Source organism: Pleurodeles waltl, chromosome 6 (assembly GCF_031143425.1).
Source record: "Pleurodeles waltl isolate 20211129_DDA chromosome 6, aPleWal1.hap1.20221129, whole genome shotgun sequence".
Taxonomy (NCBI): Eukaryota; Metazoa; Chordata; class Amphibia; order Caudata; family Salamandridae; genus Pleurodeles; species Pleurodeles waltl.
This window is the reverse complement of record NC_090445.1, coordinates 568,574,470-568,591,938: the sequence shown is the minus strand read 5'-3', so window position 1 is coordinate 568,591,938 and position 17,469 is coordinate 568,574,470. Positions and strand designations below refer to the sequence as shown.

Sequence of the window (17,469 nt, the reverse complement as noted above, 5' to 3'; positions counted from 1 at the left end):
CCTTGCTAGGTTGGTTATTATCTTCCACGTCATTATGAACACAATTTCCTGTCCAGGACTTTTTTTGTGTGCAAATCTAATGCATTCTAGTCCTTGAAGTCTTGTTTTACTCCTTCTGAACTAATTAGACTAACAGCTGTAGGAGGCTGGACTGGCTTGTAGTGAGTACCAAGGGGTACTTGCACCTTGCACCAGGCCCAGTTATCCCTTATTAGTGTATAGGGTGTCTAGCAGCTTAGGCTGATAGATAATGGTAGCTTAGCAGAGCAGCTTAGGCTGAACTAGGAGACGTGTGAAGCTACCACAGTACCACTTAGTGTCATATGCACAATATCATAAGAAAACACAATACACAGTTATACTAAAAATAAAGGTACTTTATTTTTATGACAATATGCCAAAGTATCTTAGAGTGTACCCTCAGTGAGAGGATAGGAAATATACACAAGATATATATACACAATAGCAAAAATATGCAGTATAGTCTTAGAAAACAGTGCAAACAATGTATAGTTACAATAGGATGCAATGGGGAAACATAGGGATAGGGGCAACACAAACCATATACTCCAAAAGTGGAATGCGAACCACGAATGGACCCCAAACCTATGTGACCTTGTAGAGGGTCGCTGGGACTATTAGAAAATAGTGAGAGTTAGAAAAATAACCCTCCCCAAGACCCTGAAAAGTGAGTGCAAAGTGCACTAAAGTTCCCCTAAGGACAAAGAAGTCGTGTTAGAGGAATAATGCAGGAAAGACACAAACCAACAATGCAACAACTGTGGATTTCCAATCTAGGGTACCTGTGGAACAAGGGGACCAAGTCCAAAAGTCACAAGCAAGTCGGAGATGGGCAAATGCCCAGGAAATACCAGCTGCGGGTGCAAAGAAGCTTCTACTGGACAGAAGAAGCTGAGGTTTCTGCAGGAACGAAAAGGGCTAGAGACTTCCCCTTTGGTGGACGGATCCCACTCGCCGTGGAGAGTCGTGCAGAAGTGTTTTCCCGCCGAAAGAACGCCAACAAGCCTTGCTAGCTGCAAATCGTGCGGTTAGCGTTTTTGGACGCTGCTGAGGCCCAGGAGAGACCAGGAGGTCGCAAATTGGACCAGCAGAGAGAGGGGACGTCGAGCAAGACAAGGAGCCCTCTCTAAAGCAGGTAGCACCCGGAAAAGTGCCAGAAACAGGCACTACGAGGATGCGTGAAACGGTGCTTGCCGAAGTTGCACAAAGGAGTCCCACGTCGCCGGAGACCAACTTAGAAAGTCGTGCAATGCAGGTTAGAGTGCCGTGGACCCAGGCTTGGCTGTGCACAAAGGATTTCCGCCGGAAGTGCACAGGGGCCGGAGTAGCTGCAAAAGTCGTGGTTCCCAGCAATGCAGCCCAGCGAGGTCAGGCAAGGACTTACCTCCACCAAACTTGGACTGAAGAGTCACTGGACTGTGGGGGTCACTTGGACAGAGTCGCTGGATTCGAGGGACCTCGCTCGTCGTGCTGAGAGGAGACCCAAGGGACCGGTAATGCAGCTTTTTGGTGCCTGCGGTTGCAGGGGGAAGATTCCCTCGACCCACAGGAGATTTCTTCGGAGCTTCTGGTGCAGAGAGGAGGCAGACTACCCCCACAGCATGCACAAGCAGGAAAACAGTCGAGAAGGCGGCAGGATCAGCGTTACAGAGTTGCAGTAGTCGTCTTTGCTACTATGTTGCAGGTTTGCAGGCTTCCAGCGCGGTCAGCAGTCGATTCCTTGGCAGAAGGTGAAGAGAGAGATGCAGAGGAACTCGGATGAGCTCTTGCATTCGTTATCTAAAGTTTCCCCAGAGACAGAGACCCTAAATAGCCAGAAAAGAGGGTTTGGCTACTTAGGAGAGAGGATAGGCTACTAACACCTGAAGGAGCCTATCAGAAGGAGTCTCTGACGTCACCTGGTGGCACTGGCCACTCAGAGCAGTCCAGTGTGCCAGCAGCACCTCTGTTTCCAAGATGGCAGAGGTCTGGAGCACACTTGAGGAGCTCTGGACACCTCCCAGGGGAGGTGCAGGTCAGGGGAGTGGTCACTCCCCTTTCCTTTGTCCAGTTTCGCGCCAGAGCAGGGCTAAGGGGTCCCCTGAACCGGTGTAGACTGGCTTATGCAGAATTGGGCACCTCTGTGCCCAACAAAGCTTTTCCAGAGGCTGGGGGAGGCTACTCCTCCCCTGCCTTCACACCATTTTCCAAAGGGAGAGGGTGTAACACCCTCTCTCAGAGGAAGTCCTTTGTTCTGCCATCCTGGGCCAGGCCTGGCTGGACCCCAGGAGGGCAGATGCCTGTCTGAGGGGTTGGCAGCAGCAACAGCTGCAGTGAAACCCCAGGAAGGGCAGTTTGGCAGTACCAGGGTCTGTGCTACAGACCACTGGGATCATGGGATTGTGCCAACTATGCCAGGATGGCATAGAGGGGGCAATTCCATGATCATAGACATGTTACATGGCCATATTCGGAGTTACCATTGTGAAGCTACATATAGGTAGTGACCTATATGTAGTGCACACGTGTAATGGTGTCCCCGCACTCACAAAGTTCAGGGAATTGGCTCTGAACAATGTGGGGGCACCTTGGCTAGTGCCAGGGTGCCCTCACACTAAGTAACTTTGCACCTAACCTTTACCAGGTAAAGGTTAGACATATAGGTGACTTATAAGTTACTTAAGTGCAGTGTAAAATGGCTGTGAAATAACGTGGACGTTATTTCACTCAGGCTGCAGTGGCAGGCCTGTGTAAGAATTGTCAGAGCTCCCTATGGGTGGCAAAAGAAATGCTGCAGCCCATAGGGATCTCCTGGAACCCCAATACCCTGGGTACCTCAGTACCATATACTAGGGAATTATAAGGGTGTTCCAGTAAGCCAATGTAAATTGGTAAAATTGGTCACTAGCCTGTTAGTGACAATTTGAAATAAATGAGAGAGCATAACCACTGAGGTTCTGGTTAGCAGAGCCTCAGTGAGACAGTTAGGCACCACACAGGGAACACATACATATAGGCCACAAACTTATGAGCACTGGGGTCCTGACTATCAGGGTCCCAGTGACACATAACAAACATACTGAAAACATAGGGTTTTCACTATGAGCACTGGGCCCTGGTTAGCAGGATCCCAGTGAGACAGTGAAAACACCCTGACATACACTCACAAACAGGCCAAAAGTGGGGGTAACAAGGCTAGAAAGAGGCTACTTTCTCACACAACCCCCCCCCAAACGAAGGACAATAAGGCTAACCTTGGCCAGTTGAGACTTTATTGTCTAAGTGGTGATAAGTAGAGAGTAGCTCTGCAATAGACTGGTTACTCCCTTTATCATCCACTCTATGGTTACTTCCCTGTGGGGATGTAAACCACCCTGTTTGAAGTTTTTTAGCTAAGCAACAATGTGAAGATGTATTTTCAGAGTTTCTATCAGTAAGTTTTAGTTTAGAGCAGTGGGAATTGTCCACTGAACCTATTTGTAGTGATGGAAATGCCAGACAGGGATGCTGTCTCAGAAAAGCCATAGCTGGGCAAAAACTTTGTCCATATGGCTGGAAGAGAGAACAGGGATGCTGTTTCTCTTGAGTTGGAGCAGGGCAGGGATGCTGTCCTATGAGCTCCACACTAGGGCAGGGATGCTGTCCTAAGTGTTGTGAGGCAGTGCAGGGTTTCTGCACTAAAGTTTCTCTGGGAGGGTTGGAGGGATGCTCCATGTTAACTAAAATGGTGCTCTTTTTGTCACCAATGTTAGTTATCCCACAGAGAGGTACTTCTACCTCAGGGAGTCCAGCTTTGCCAGCTGATGATTCCCTTGGAACAGGTGCCACCCCAGGAGAGGTTTCTCCCACCACAGGAATGGTATCCTGAATGGTAGGTTGGTTAGGGGATACTGTGATACCCTTTTTACCTGTTGATGGAGAGGGATCCTGAGTTTTCAGGCCTTCTCTCCTTTGCTTTTTAATTTCAGTAGAAATGAGAGGGAACAATTCCTCAGGGATGCCCAGCATGGCTGCATGGGCATAAAACTCTACATCAGCCCAACCTGAGGCCTCTAGGTCATTACCTAAGAGACAGTCTACAGGTAAGCTAGGTGATACCACCACCTGCTTAGGGCCAGTAACTCCACCCCAACTAAACTGAATTATAGCTAAGGGAAGAAACTTAGTGGAGTTATGGACATCAATAATCTTATACTGTTGTCCAATGATGTGTTGATCAGGGTGCACTAGGTTTTCAGTCACCAAAGTGATACTGGCACCTGTGTCCCTGTAGGCCAAGGCCTCAACACCGTTTATTGAAACTGTCTGCTTGTGCTTATCCATTGTAAGGGGACAAGCAGCTAGTGTGGCAAGGCCAATGCCACTAGGTGTGACAGAAACTGTCTTGGGACTGACTACCCCAGTTTCTATTATGGACCCATAAGTGAACCCAACTACATCCTTAACGTGACTGTTGCCAGCAGTCCCACCACTAGTACCACTACTGCTAGGGGCACTAGAGCTTGATGTATTAGTGGTGGTAGGCTCAGGGGGTTTACCTGGACAGGACTTATCCCCTGGCCTATGGCCTCTGTTTTTACACACAAAGCACCAAGGCTTTTTAATGTGTGTGGGTTGAGAAGAAGAGGAAGAATTAGTTTTATCGCCACCCTCTGAAGAGTGTTTAAGATTTGAAGTGGGATCTTTGGTTTTACTCTTATCCCCATGCTTATCTTGAGATTTTTCACCATCTTTCTTCTTATTGCCATCTTTGTCACCCCCTGTATGAACTTTTCTGTTCACCCTTGTTCTGACCCATTTGTCTGCCTTCTTTCCCAATTCTTGGGGAGAGGTCAGATCAGAGTCTACCAGGTACTGGTGCAACAAATCAGACACACAATTATTAAGTATATGCTCTCTCAGGATTGTGTTATACAGGCTTTCATAATCAGTAACTTTACTGCCATGTAACCACCCCTCCAAGGCCTTCACTGAATGGTCAATGAAATCAACCCAGTCTTGTGAAGACTCCTTTTTGGTCTCTCTGAACTTTATCCTGTATTGTTCAGTGGTTAAGCCATAACCATCCAGGAGTGCATTCTTAAGAACTGTAAAATTATTGGCATCACTTTCTTTCACAGTAAGGAGTCTATCCCTACCCTTTCCACTAAATGATTGCCATAGGATAGCAGCCCACTGCCTTTGAGGGACATCCTGTACAACACAGGCCCTCTCAAGTGCAGCAAACCACTTGTTAATGTCATCCCCCTCCTTATAAGGGGGAACTATCTTATGCAGATTCCTGGAATCATGCTCTTTTGCAGGATGACTATGGGGAATACTGCTGCTGCCACCATGGGTTTCTAAACCCAACTTCTGTCTTTCCTTCTCTACTTCTAAAGTCTGTCTATCCAAATCCAGCTGTTGCTTCTTGAGCTTCAGTCTGGTTTGTTCCACTCTCAATCTATTGAGCTCCCTTTCTAACAATCTGTCATCAGGGTGGGTGGGAGGGACATGCCTTGAAACAGAAGTATGGTGAGAATGGACAGAAGGAGACCTGTCCCTTACAGAAGCCACCCTAACAGCTTGGCTAACAGAAACATCACTACCAGTATGGTGAGAATAAATGCTTTTGCTATGATGTGAGACAACACTATTTATATGGTGTGGCTCATCATCATTACCAACTATGCTAGACTGTCTAGTAATGGGCAGGCTAGGAAGTTTCTTTCCTGAATCTTTTCCTGGGGGAGTCCCTGGATCAGATTGAGAACCATTAACTACTTTTTCAACAGATTGAGCACTTATGGCCTTATCCTGTACTCTAAGCATGTTAATTAACAGTTCTAAGGAAGGATTCTTCCCTACACTCAAACCTCTCTCTATGCAGAGACTCCTTGCTCCTTTCCAGCTAAGGTGATCATATGCAAGTTTGGACAGATCAACATTTTGGCCTGTGCCAGACATTTTTAGAGAGAGTTAAAGTGATAGTAAAAGATAAAAAGTTTGTCAGAGCTTTTAGAAAGACAGATAAAAAAACTTTTTTAACTTTTTAGAACTTTTTAGAAAGTTAGAAGTACTTTTCATCACTTAGAAAAGAGTGAAAAGAGGAAATGCAAAACGTTTTGGCTATGTGTATATACACTGACCTTGTTTTGTATATTTTTCTCTTATGAAAAGTACAATGACAAGAGTGGTAAGTAGTCTCAAAGCACTTATCCCACCGCTGCACAACCAATCTAGAAGGCTGGACTGGCTTGTAGTGAGTACCAAGGGGTACTTGCACCTCGCACCAGGCCCAGTTATCCCTTATTAGTGTATAGGGTGTCTAGCAGCTTAGGCTGATAGATAATGGTAGCTTAGCAGAGCAGCTTAGGCTGAACTAGGAGACGTGTGAAGCTACCACAGTACCACTTAGTGTCATATGCACAATATCATAAGAAAACACAATACACAGTTATACTAAAAATAAAGGTACTTTATTTTTATGACAATATGCCAAAGTATCTTAGAGTGTACCCTCAGTGAGAGGATAGGAAATATACACAAGATATATACTGTATACACAATAGCAAAAATATGCAGTATAGTCTTAGAAAACAGTGCAAACAATGTATAGTTACAATAGGATGCAATGGGGAAACATAGGGATAGGGGCAACACAAACCATATACTCCAAAAGTGGAATGCGAACCACGAATGGACCCCAAACCTATGTGACCTTGTAGAGGGTCGCTGGGACTATTAGAAAATAGTGAGAGTTAGAAAAATAACCCTCCCCAAGACCCTGAAAAGTGAGTGCAAAGTGCACTAAAGTTCCCCTAAGGACAAAGAAGTCGTGTTAGAGGAATAATGCAGGAAAGACACAAACCAACAATGCAACAACTGTGGATTTCCAATCTAGGGTACCTGTGGAACAAGGGGACCAAGTCCAAAAGTCACAAGCAAGTCGGAGATGGGCAAATGCCCAGGAAATGCCAGCTGCGGGTGCAAAGAAGCTTCTACTGGACAGAAGAAGCTGAGGTTTCTGCAGGAACGAAAAGGGCTAGAGACTTCCCCTTTGGTGGACGGATCCCTCTTACCGTGGAGAGTCGTGCAGAAGTGTTTTCCCGCCGAAAGAACACCAACAAGCCTTGCTAGCTGCAAATCGTGGGGTTAGCATTTTTGGACGCTGCTGAGGCCCAGGAGGGATCAGGAGGTCGCAAATTGGACTAGCAGAGAGAGGGGACGTCGAGCAAGACAAGGAGCCCTCTCTGAAGCAGGTAGCACCCAGAGAAGTGCCAGAAACAGGCACTACGAGGATGCGTGAAACGGTGCTCACCGAAGTTGCACAAAGGAGTCCCACGTCGCCGGAGACCAACTTAGAAAGTCGTGCAATGCAGGTTAGAGTGCTGTGGACCCAGGCTTGGCTGTGCACAAAGGATTTCCGCCGGAAGTGCACAGGGGCCGGAGTAGCTGCAAAAGTCGCGGATCCCAGCAATGCAGCCCAGCGAGGTGAGGCAAGGACTTACCTCCACCAAACTTGGACTGAAGAGTCACTGGACTGTGTGGGTCACTTGGACAGAGTTGCTGGATTCGAGGGACCTCGCTCGTTGTGCTGAGAGGAGACCCAAGGAACCGGTAATGCAGCTTTTTGGTGCCTGCGGTTGCAGGGGGAAGATTCCGTCGACCCACGGGAGATTTCTTCGGAGCTTCTGGTGCAGAGAGGAGGCAGACTACCCCCACAGCATGCACAAGCAGGAAAACAGTCGAGAAGGCGGCAGGATCAGCGTTACAGAGTTGCATTAATCGTCTTTGCTACTATGTTGCAGGTTTGCAGGCTTCCAGCGCGGTCAGCAGTCGATTCCTTGGCAGAAGGTGAAGAGAGAGATGCAGAGGAACTCGGATGAGCTCTTGCATTCGTTATCTAAAGTTTCCCCAGAGACAGAGACCCTAAATAGCCAGAAAAGAGGGTTTGGCTACTTAGGAGAGAGGATAGGCTACTAACACCTGAAGGAGCCTATCAGAAGGAGTCTCTGACGTCACCTGGTGGCACTGGCCACTCAGAGCAGTCCAGTGTGCCAGCAGCACCTCTGTTTCCAAGATGGCAGAGGTCTGGAGCACACTGGAGGAGCTCTGGACACCTCCCAGGGGAGGTGCAGGTCAGGGGAGTGGTCACTCCCCTTTCCTTTGTCCAGTTTCGCGCCAGAGCAGGGCTAAGGGGTCCCCTGAACCGGTGTAGACTGGCTTATGCAGAATTGGGCACCTCTGTGCCCAACAAAGCATTTCCAGAGGCTGGGGGAGGCTACTCCTCCTCTGCCTTCACACCATTTTCCAAAGGGAGAGGGTGTAACACCCTCTCTCAGAGGAAGTCCTTTGTTCTGCCATCCTGGGCCAGGCCTGGCTGGACCCCAGGAGGGCAGCTGCCTGTCTGAGGGGTTGGCAGCAGCAGCAGCTGCAGTGAAACCCCAGGAAGGGCAGTTTGGCAGTACCAGGGTCTGTGCTACAGACCACTGGGATCATGGGATTGTGCCAACTATGCCAGGAAGGCATAGAGGGGGCAATTCCATGATCATAGACATGTTACATGGCCATATTCGGAGTTACCATTGTGAAGCTACATATAGGTAGTGACCTATATGTAGTGCACGCGTGTAATGGTGTCCCCGCACTCACAAAGTTCAGGGAATTGGCTCTGAACAATGTGGGGGCACCTTGGCTAGTGCCAGGGTGCCCTCACACTAAGTAACTTTGCACCTAACCTTTACCAGGTAAAGGTTAGACATATAGGTGACTTATAAGTTACTTAAGTGCAGTGTAAAATGGCTGTGAAATAACGTGGACGTTATTTCACTCAGGCTGCAGTGGCAGGCCTGTGTAAGAATTGTCAGAGCTCCCTATGGGTGGCAAAAGAAATGCTGCAGCCCATAGGGATCTCCTGGAACCCCAATACCCTGGGTACCTCAGTACCATATACTAGGGAATTATAAGGGTGTTCCAGTAAGCCAATGTAAATTGGTAAAATTGGTCACTAGCCTGTTAGTGACAATTTGAAATAAATGAGAGAGCATAACCACTGAGGTTCTGGTTAGCAGAGCCTCAGTGAGACAGTTAGGCACCACACAGGGAACACATACATATAGGCCACAAACTTATGAGTACTGGGGTCCTGACTATCAGGGTCCCAGTGACACATAACAAACATACTGAAAACATAGGGTTTTCACTATGAGCACTGGGCCCTGGCTAGCAGGATCCCAGTGAGACAGTGAAAACACCCTGACATACACTCACAAACAGGCCAAAAGTGGGGGTAACAAGGCTAGAAAGAGGCTACTTTCTCACAACAGCCCTGAAAACAATGATCTGTTAGTAAAATGCTCAGAAGTGGAGACAGTTCCAATGTGACCTGAAAAGAAGTGGTCACCTTAGTCTGACCACACAAGATGTGTGCTGCTTAGTTCTTAATTTGAGCCGGTGATTGCAGGTAGGGTCCGCCAGGACTCATTTTTGGGGAGCAGCACTTATTTTCCCATTAACAAACTTTAATCCAGAGCAAGATGACAAAAAGCAGAAATAAAAAAGAACCCTCAGGATTGAGATAAAGAGGCATGGAGTGTCTTGGGATTTATTAAATGATGGTGGCTATTTAACCAGCCATTAGGTAAATTGGGTAAATTGTGAATTGCCTCTTCTATTTACCCGGTGCTGGCTAAATAGAGATTATTTACTGTTTGGCCAGTGGCAAAGCAGATAGCAGTGAAAATTCACTATTTACCTATCTGTTGGGTAAATAGTAGAGATTTGGCACTCTTTAGCCCGTGGCTCTACAAATGGTAAGAGAACGTCACTATTCACCCGGCTGCTGGCTTAATAACATAGATTTTGTACTATATGGCCAGGGGCAGTGCCGGCATTGGGCAGGTATCCAGACATCTCGAGGATCTGGCAGCTATTAGTGAGTCTGGCACCACATTCAGCAGTGCCCGCACATTATCTGCTGTCCGTTCCGTACAGCAAGATGCAGTCGGTGAGAGGCTTTCTCATTGTCACTTTCAGTTAGGCCCAAAAAGCCTGTTTTAAAGGACCATCAGCCCTTCTTTGTTCGAGTATCATCCTGGCTTGGAGCTATCTGAATCTAAGACCTAGATTCCAATGCAATGGGTGGAAAGAAAGGCACACTGCGTGTAATCACTTCACAAGTACTTAAGAGAAACTACGAGCTCGAGACAGTTTTTTTAACTTTGTTCAAACCCAGTATACAAGAGATATGCATGCACTATAGCTATATCAGATGTATGATTCTGCATGAGTAATTAAACAAATAGCAGTTTAAATAGCACTTACTTCTTTTTTAATGTGATCTTTAAAAAAATTATTTTATAGAGCTACTCATCTAACTGTAGAGCGTTAGAGTATTCTACATTACGTGCACACATTATACAGAGACAATAAATCATACATGTGTATAAATCAATGTGCAGGAAAAGTTACATAAAACAATGAGGGGTATGATGTGTGGGAGTCACATATTGTCCTTACTGGTAGGCATTTTATCTTAGGAGTGCATGGTCAGGAGAAACACAGTGTCAGGATTTAAAATTTAACGGAGTGGTTGGGGTTGTCTGTACTAAAAAGACTTTGGGCCTGATTAAGAGTTTAGTGGATACAATATTCTGTCGCAATAGAGTACCCTCTCCAACAAACTCAAGCTCTGCCCCCCTCATTTAGCATCGGGAGAAAATTAAGTACGTCAGCAACAGAGACTACACTTTTCCAGTAGCCAATAAAGTAAGGGTCGTGGGAGGTTTGGCCATTTGTCCACTCACCCTATTTAGAGTCAGCGTACAAATGGTCAGATTTCACTTTCACACACCATCATCCAAAGCATGGTGGTAAGTGAATTTAAAAACATTTTTAATGAACCCAGCACCATGGGAGAAAGCACTCATGGCAAGAGTGTCATTGCTTTTTTAATTTTTAAAAAGAAAATCCCGCTTTGAGGTTTTGTTTTTCAAATGAACAAATATACTGAAAGTATGCAGGATGACACCAATATGATGACAGAGCCATACAGCACCCTTTTAATGCATTGACAGGAACTGCTGTGACGGTGGGTCCTGCCAATGTAACAGATGTCCGCAGGAGTCTGCACCCATTACTCCGATATATGAATCAGCCCCTTTGTCACCTATTATCCAAAGGAATCCTTTTTAACAACCACAGAATGATGACAGATTTAGCATCCAGCACTTGATGAAAGTTCATAGATCACTGCACTAAATTAGAAGGATTGTAACTTATGAACTGCAACTAACAAAATAATCTGTGTTTAAGCAGTAATTCAGTTACCTATCTGCCTAAAATACAAATAAGAAGCATGCATACAATACTATGTGCTTTGCAGCAGACATATAAACCCTCTATGCTACTTTCTGAGTCACAAATGTGACCAGGCAAACCACAGATCTCTCTAGTAAGAGCATTAACCACCAGAGTTCTCTTACCATTATTAACCCCTTCGCTGCCAGGCCTTTTCCCCCTCCTGTGCCGGGCCTTTTTTTGTCTATTTGGGGCAGTTCGCGCTTAGGCCCTCATAACTTTTTGTCCACATAAGCTAACCAAGCCAAATTTGCGTCCTTTTTTTCCAACATCCTAGGGATTCTAGAGGTACCCAGACTTTGTGGGTTCCCTTGAAGGAGGCCAAGAAATTGGCCAAAATACAGTGAAAATTTCGTTTTTTTCAAACAAATTGGAAAAAGTGGCTGCAGAAGAAGGCTTGTGGTTTTTCCCCTGAAAATGGCATCAACAAAGGGTTTGCGGTGCTAAACTCAGCAGCTTCCCAGCTTTCAGGAACAGGCAGACTTGAATCAGAAAACCCAATTTTTCAACACAATTTTGGCATTTTACTGGGGCATACCCCATTTGTGCAATTTTTTGTGCTTTCAGCCTCCTTCCAGTCAGTGACAGGAATGGTCATGAAACCAATGCTGGATCCCAGAAACCTAAACATTTCTGAAAAGTAGACAAAATTCTGAATTCAGCAAGGGGTCATTTGTGTAGATCCTACAAGGGTTTCGTACAGAAAATAACAGCTGAAAAAGAAAAATATTGAAATTGAGGTGAAAAAACCATCAATTTTTCTCTACGTTTTACTCTGTAACTTTTCCCTGCAATGTCAGATTATCGAAAGCAATATACCGTTACGTCTGCTGGACTCCTCTGGTTGCGGGGATATATAGGGCTTGTAGGTTCATCAAGAACCCGAGGAACCCAGAGCCAATAAATGAGCTGCACCCTGCAGTGCGTTTTCATTCTATACCGGGTATACAGCAATTCATTTGCTGAAATATAAGGAGTAAAAAATTGCTATCAAGAAAACCTTTGCATTTCCAAAAAGGGCACAAGATAAGGTGTTGAGGAGCAGTGGTTATTTGCACATCTCTGAATTCCGGGGTGACCATAGTAGCACGTGAATTACAGGGAATTTCTCAAATAGATGTCTTTTTTACACACACTCCTATATTTGGAAGGAAAAAATGTAGAGAAAGACAAGGGGCAATAGTACTTGTTTTGCTAATCTATGTTCCCCCAAGTCTCCCGATAAAAATGGTACCTCACTTGTGTGGGTAGGCCTAGCACCCGCGACAGGATATGCCCCAAAACACAACATGGACACATCACAGAAAACAGAGCTGTTTTTAGCAAAGTGACTACCTGTAGATTTTGGCCTCTAGCTCAGCCGCCACCTAGGGAAACCTACCAAACCTGTGCATTTCTGAAAACTAGAGACCTAGGGGAATCCAAGGAGGGGTGACTTGTGTGGCTCGGACCAGGTTCTGTTACCCAGAATCCTTTGCAAACCTCAAAATTTGGCTAAAAAAACACATGTTCCTCACATTTCTGTGGCAGAAAGTTCTGGAATCTGAGAGGAGCCACAAATTTCCTTCCACCCAGCGTTCCCCCACGTCTCCCGATAAAAATGATACCTCACTTGTGTGGGTAGGCCTAGCGCCCGCGACAGGATATACCCCAAAACACAACGTGGACATATCACAGAAAACAGAGCTGTTTTTAGCAAAGTGACTACCTGTAGATTTTGGCCTCTAGCTCAGCCGCCACCTAGGGAAACCTACCAAACCTGTGCATTTCTGAAAACTAGAGACCTAGGGGAATCCAAGGAGGGGTGACTTGCGGGGCTCGGACCAGGTTCTGTTACCCAGAATCCTTTGCAAACCTCAAAATTTGGCTAAAAAAACACATGTTCCTCACATTTCTGTGGCAGAAAGTTCTGGAATCTGAGAGGAGCCACAAATTTCCTTCCACCCAGCGTTCCCCCACGTCTCCCGATAAAAATGATACCTCACTTGTGTGGGTAGGCCTAGCGCCCGCGACAGGATATGCCCCAAAACACAACGTGGACATATCACAGAAAACAGAGCTGTTTTTAGCAAAGTGACTACCTGTAGATTTTGGCCTCTAGCTCAGCCGCCACCTAGGGAAACCCACCAAACCTGTGCATTTCTGAAAACTAGAGACCTAGGGGAATCCAAGGAGGGGTGACTTGCGGGGCTCGGACCAGGTTCTGTTACCCAGAATCCTTTGCAAACCTCAAAATTTGGCTAAAAAAACACATGTTCCTCACATTTCTGTGGCAGAAAGTTCTGGAATCTGAGAGGAGCCACAAATTTCCTTCCACCCAGCGTTCCCCCATGTCTCCCGATAAAAATGATACCTCACTTGTGTGGGTAGGCCTAGCGCCCGCGACAGGATATGCCCCAAAACACAACGTGGACATATCACAGAAAACAGAGCTGTTTTTAGCAAAGTGACTACCTGTAGATTTTGGCCTCTAGCTCAGCCGCCACCTAGGGAAACCTACCAAACCTGTGCATTTCTGAAAACTAGAGACCTAGGGGAATCCAAGGAGGGGTGACTTGCGGGGCTCGGACCAGGTTCTGTTACCCAGAATCCTTTGCAAATCTCAAAATTTGGCTAAAAAAACACATGTTCCTCACATTTCTGTGGCAGAAAGTTCTGGAATCTGAGAGGAGCCACAAATTTCCTTCCACCCAGCGTTCCCCCACGTCTCCCGATAAAAATGATACCTCACTTGTGTGGGTAGGCCTAGCGCCCGCGACAGGATATGCCCCAAAACACAACGTGGACATATCACTGAAAACAGAGCTGTTTTTAGCAAAGTGACTACCTGTAGATTTTGGCCTCTAGCTCAGCCGCCACCTAGGGAAACCTACCAAACCTGTGCATTTCTGAAAACTAGAGACCTAGGGGAATCCAAGGAGGGGTGACTTGTGGGGCTCGGACCAGGTTCTGTTACCCAGAATCCTTTGCAAACCTCAAAATTTGGCTAAAAAAACACATGTTCCTCACATTTCTGTGGCAGAAAGTTCTGGAATCTGAGAGGAGCCACAAATTTCCTTCCACCCAGCGTTCCCCCACGTCTCCCGATAAAAATGATACCTCACTTGTGTGGGTAGGCCTAGCGCCCGCGACAGGATATGCCCCAAAACACAACGTGGACATATCACAGAAAACAGAGCTGTTTTTAGCAAAGTGACTACCTGTAGATTTTGGCCTCTAGCTCAGCCGCCACCTAGGGAAACCTACCAAACCTGTGCATTTCTGAAAACTAGAGACCTAGGGGAATCCAAGGAGGGGTGACTTGCGGGGCTCGGACCAGGTTCTGTTACCCAGAATCCTTTGCAAACCTCAAAATTTGGCTAAAAAAACACATGTTCCTCACATTTCTGTGGCAGAAAGTTCTGGAATCTGAGAGGAGCTACAAATTTCCTTCCACCCAGCGTTCCCCCAAGTCTCCCGATAAAAATGATACCTCACTTGCGTGGGTAGGCCTAGCGCCGGCGACAGGAAACACCCCAAAGCGCAACGTGGACACATCCTAAATTTTGGAAAAAAACAGAGGTGTTTTTTGCGAAGTGCCTACCTGTAGATTTTGGCCTCTAGCTCAGCCGGCACCTAGGGAAACCTACCAAACCTGTGCATTTCTGAAAACTAGAGACCTAGGGGAATCCAAGGAGGGGTGACTTGCGGGGCTCGGACCAGGTTCTGTTACCCAGAATCCTTTGCAAACCTCAAAATTTGGCTAAAAATACACATGTTACTCACATTTCTGTGGCAGAAAGTTCTGGAATCTGAGAGGAGCCACAAATTTCCTTCTACCCAGCGTTCCCCCAAGTCTCCCGATAAAAATGATACCTCACTTGTGTGGGTAGGACTAGCGCCCACGAAAGGAAAGGGCCCAAAACACAACGTGGACACATCACATTTTTTTATAAAAAGCAGTGCCTACCTGTGGATTTTGGCCTGTAGCTCAGCCGACACCCTGAGGAAACCTAGCAAACCAGTGCATTTTTGAAAACTAGAAACCCAGGGGAATCCAAGATGGGGTGACTTGCGGGGCTCTGACCAGGTTATGTTACCCAGAATCCTTTGCAAACATCAAAATTTGGCCCAAAAAACACTTTTTCCTCTCATTTCGGTGACAGAAAGTTCTGGAATCTGAGAGGAGCCACAAATTTCCTTCCACCCAGCGTTCCCCTAAGTCTCTCGATAAAAATGGTACATCACTTCTGTGGGTAGGCCTAGCGCCCACAAAAGGAAATGGCCCAAAACACAACGTGGACACAACATATTTTTTCACAGAAAACAGAGGTGTTTTTTGCAAGGTGCCTACCTGTGGTGTTTGGCCTGTAGCTCAGCCGGGGGGGGGGGGGGGGCAGAAATGCCCTAAAATAAATTTGCCCCCCCAACCCCCACCCTCCCCCCGCCGGGAGCGACCCTTGCCTACGGGGTCGCTCCCCCTGCGTGACATTGGCACCAAAAAACAAATCCCCGGTGCCTAGTGGTTTCTGCCCCCTTGGGGGCAGGTTGACCTAAACTCAGCCAATCTGCCCCCAAGGGGGGCAGAAATGGCCTAAATACAATTTGTCCCCCAGGGGAGCGACTTTTGCCTGATGGGTCGCTCCCCATCTCTAAAAAAAAAAAACAAAGAAAAAAAAAGAAAAATTCCCCTGGCGCCTAGAGGTTTCTGCCCCCCCCCCCCCCCCCCGGGGGCAGTTCGGCCTAATAATAGGCCGATCTGTCCCCCGGGGGGGCAGAAATGGCCTAAAATAAATTTGCCCCCCAACCCCCCACCACCCCCCCGGAGCGACCCTTGCCTACGGGGTCGCTCCCCCTGCGTGACATTGGCGCCAAAAAACAAATCCCCGGTGCCTAGTGGTTTCTGCCCCCTTGGGGGCAGATTGACCTAAAATTTGCCAATCTGCCCCCAGGGGGGCAAAATGGTCTAAATACAATTTGCCCCCCCAGGGGAGCGACCCTTGCCCTGATGGGTCGCTTCCCATCTCTAAAAAAAGAAACAACAAAAAAAAAAAAACACACAAAAAAATAATTGCCCTGGTGCCTAGAGTGTTCTGCCCCCCCCGGGGGGCAGTTCGGCCTAATAATAGGCCGATCTGTCCCCCGGGGGGGCAGAAATGGCCTAAAATAAATTTGCCCCCCCCACCCCCCCCCCCCCGGGAGCGACCCTTGCCTACGGGGTCGCTCCCCCCTGCGTGACATTGGCGCCAAAAAACAAATCCCCGGTGCCTAGTGGTTTCTGCCCCCTTGGGGGCAGATTGACTTAAAATTGGCCAATCTGCCCCCAGGGGGGTAGAAATGGTCTAAATACAATTTGCCCCCCCCAGGGGAGCGACCCTTGCCTGATGGGTCGCTCCCCATCTCTAAAAAAAGAAACAACAAAAAAAAAAAACACAAAAAACAAATTGCCCTGGCGCCTAGAGTGTTCTGCCCCCCCCCGGGGGCAGTTCGGCCTAATAATAGGCCGATCTGTCCCCCGGGGGGGCAGAAATGGCCTAAAATAAATTTGCCCCCCAACCCCCCACCACCCCCCCGGGAGCGACCCTTGCCTACGGGGTCGCTCCCCCTGCGTGACATTGGCGCCAAAAAACAAATCCCCGGTGCCTAGTGGTTTCTGCCCCCTTGGGGGCAGATTGACCTAAAATTTGCCAATCTGCCCCCAGGGGGGCAAAATGGTCTAAATACAATTTGCCCCCCCCAGGGGAGCGACCCTTGCCTGATGGGTCGCTTCCCATCTCTAAAAAAAGAAACAACAAAAAAAAAAAACACACAAAAAAATAATTGCCCTGGTGCCTAGAGTGTTCTGCCCCCCCCGGGGGGCAGTTCGGCCTAATAATAGGCCGATCTGTCCCCCGGGGGGGGCAGAAATGGCCTAAAATAAATTTGCCCCCCCACCCCCCCCCCCCCCCGGGAGCGACCCTTGCCTACGGGGTCGCTCCTCCCCCTGCGTGACATTGGCGCCAAAAAACAAATCCCCGGTGCCTAGTGGTTTCTGCCCCCTTGGGGGCAGATTGACTTAAAATTGGCCAATCTGCCCCCAGGGGGGTAGAAATGGTCTAAATACAATTTGCCCCCCCCAGGGGAGCGACCCTTGCCTGATGGGTCGCTCCC

General features: G+C 47.5%; 1 protein-coding gene across 1 annotated transcript in view; it reads right to left on the bottom strand.

Annotated features, from left to right (window-relative positions):
- The window catches only part of LOC138299982 (peptidase inhibitor 16-like), a 303,085-nt gene that overhangs the window by 193,300 nt on the left and 92,316 nt on the right, over nt 1–17,469 (bottom strand). The window lies entirely within an intron of this gene.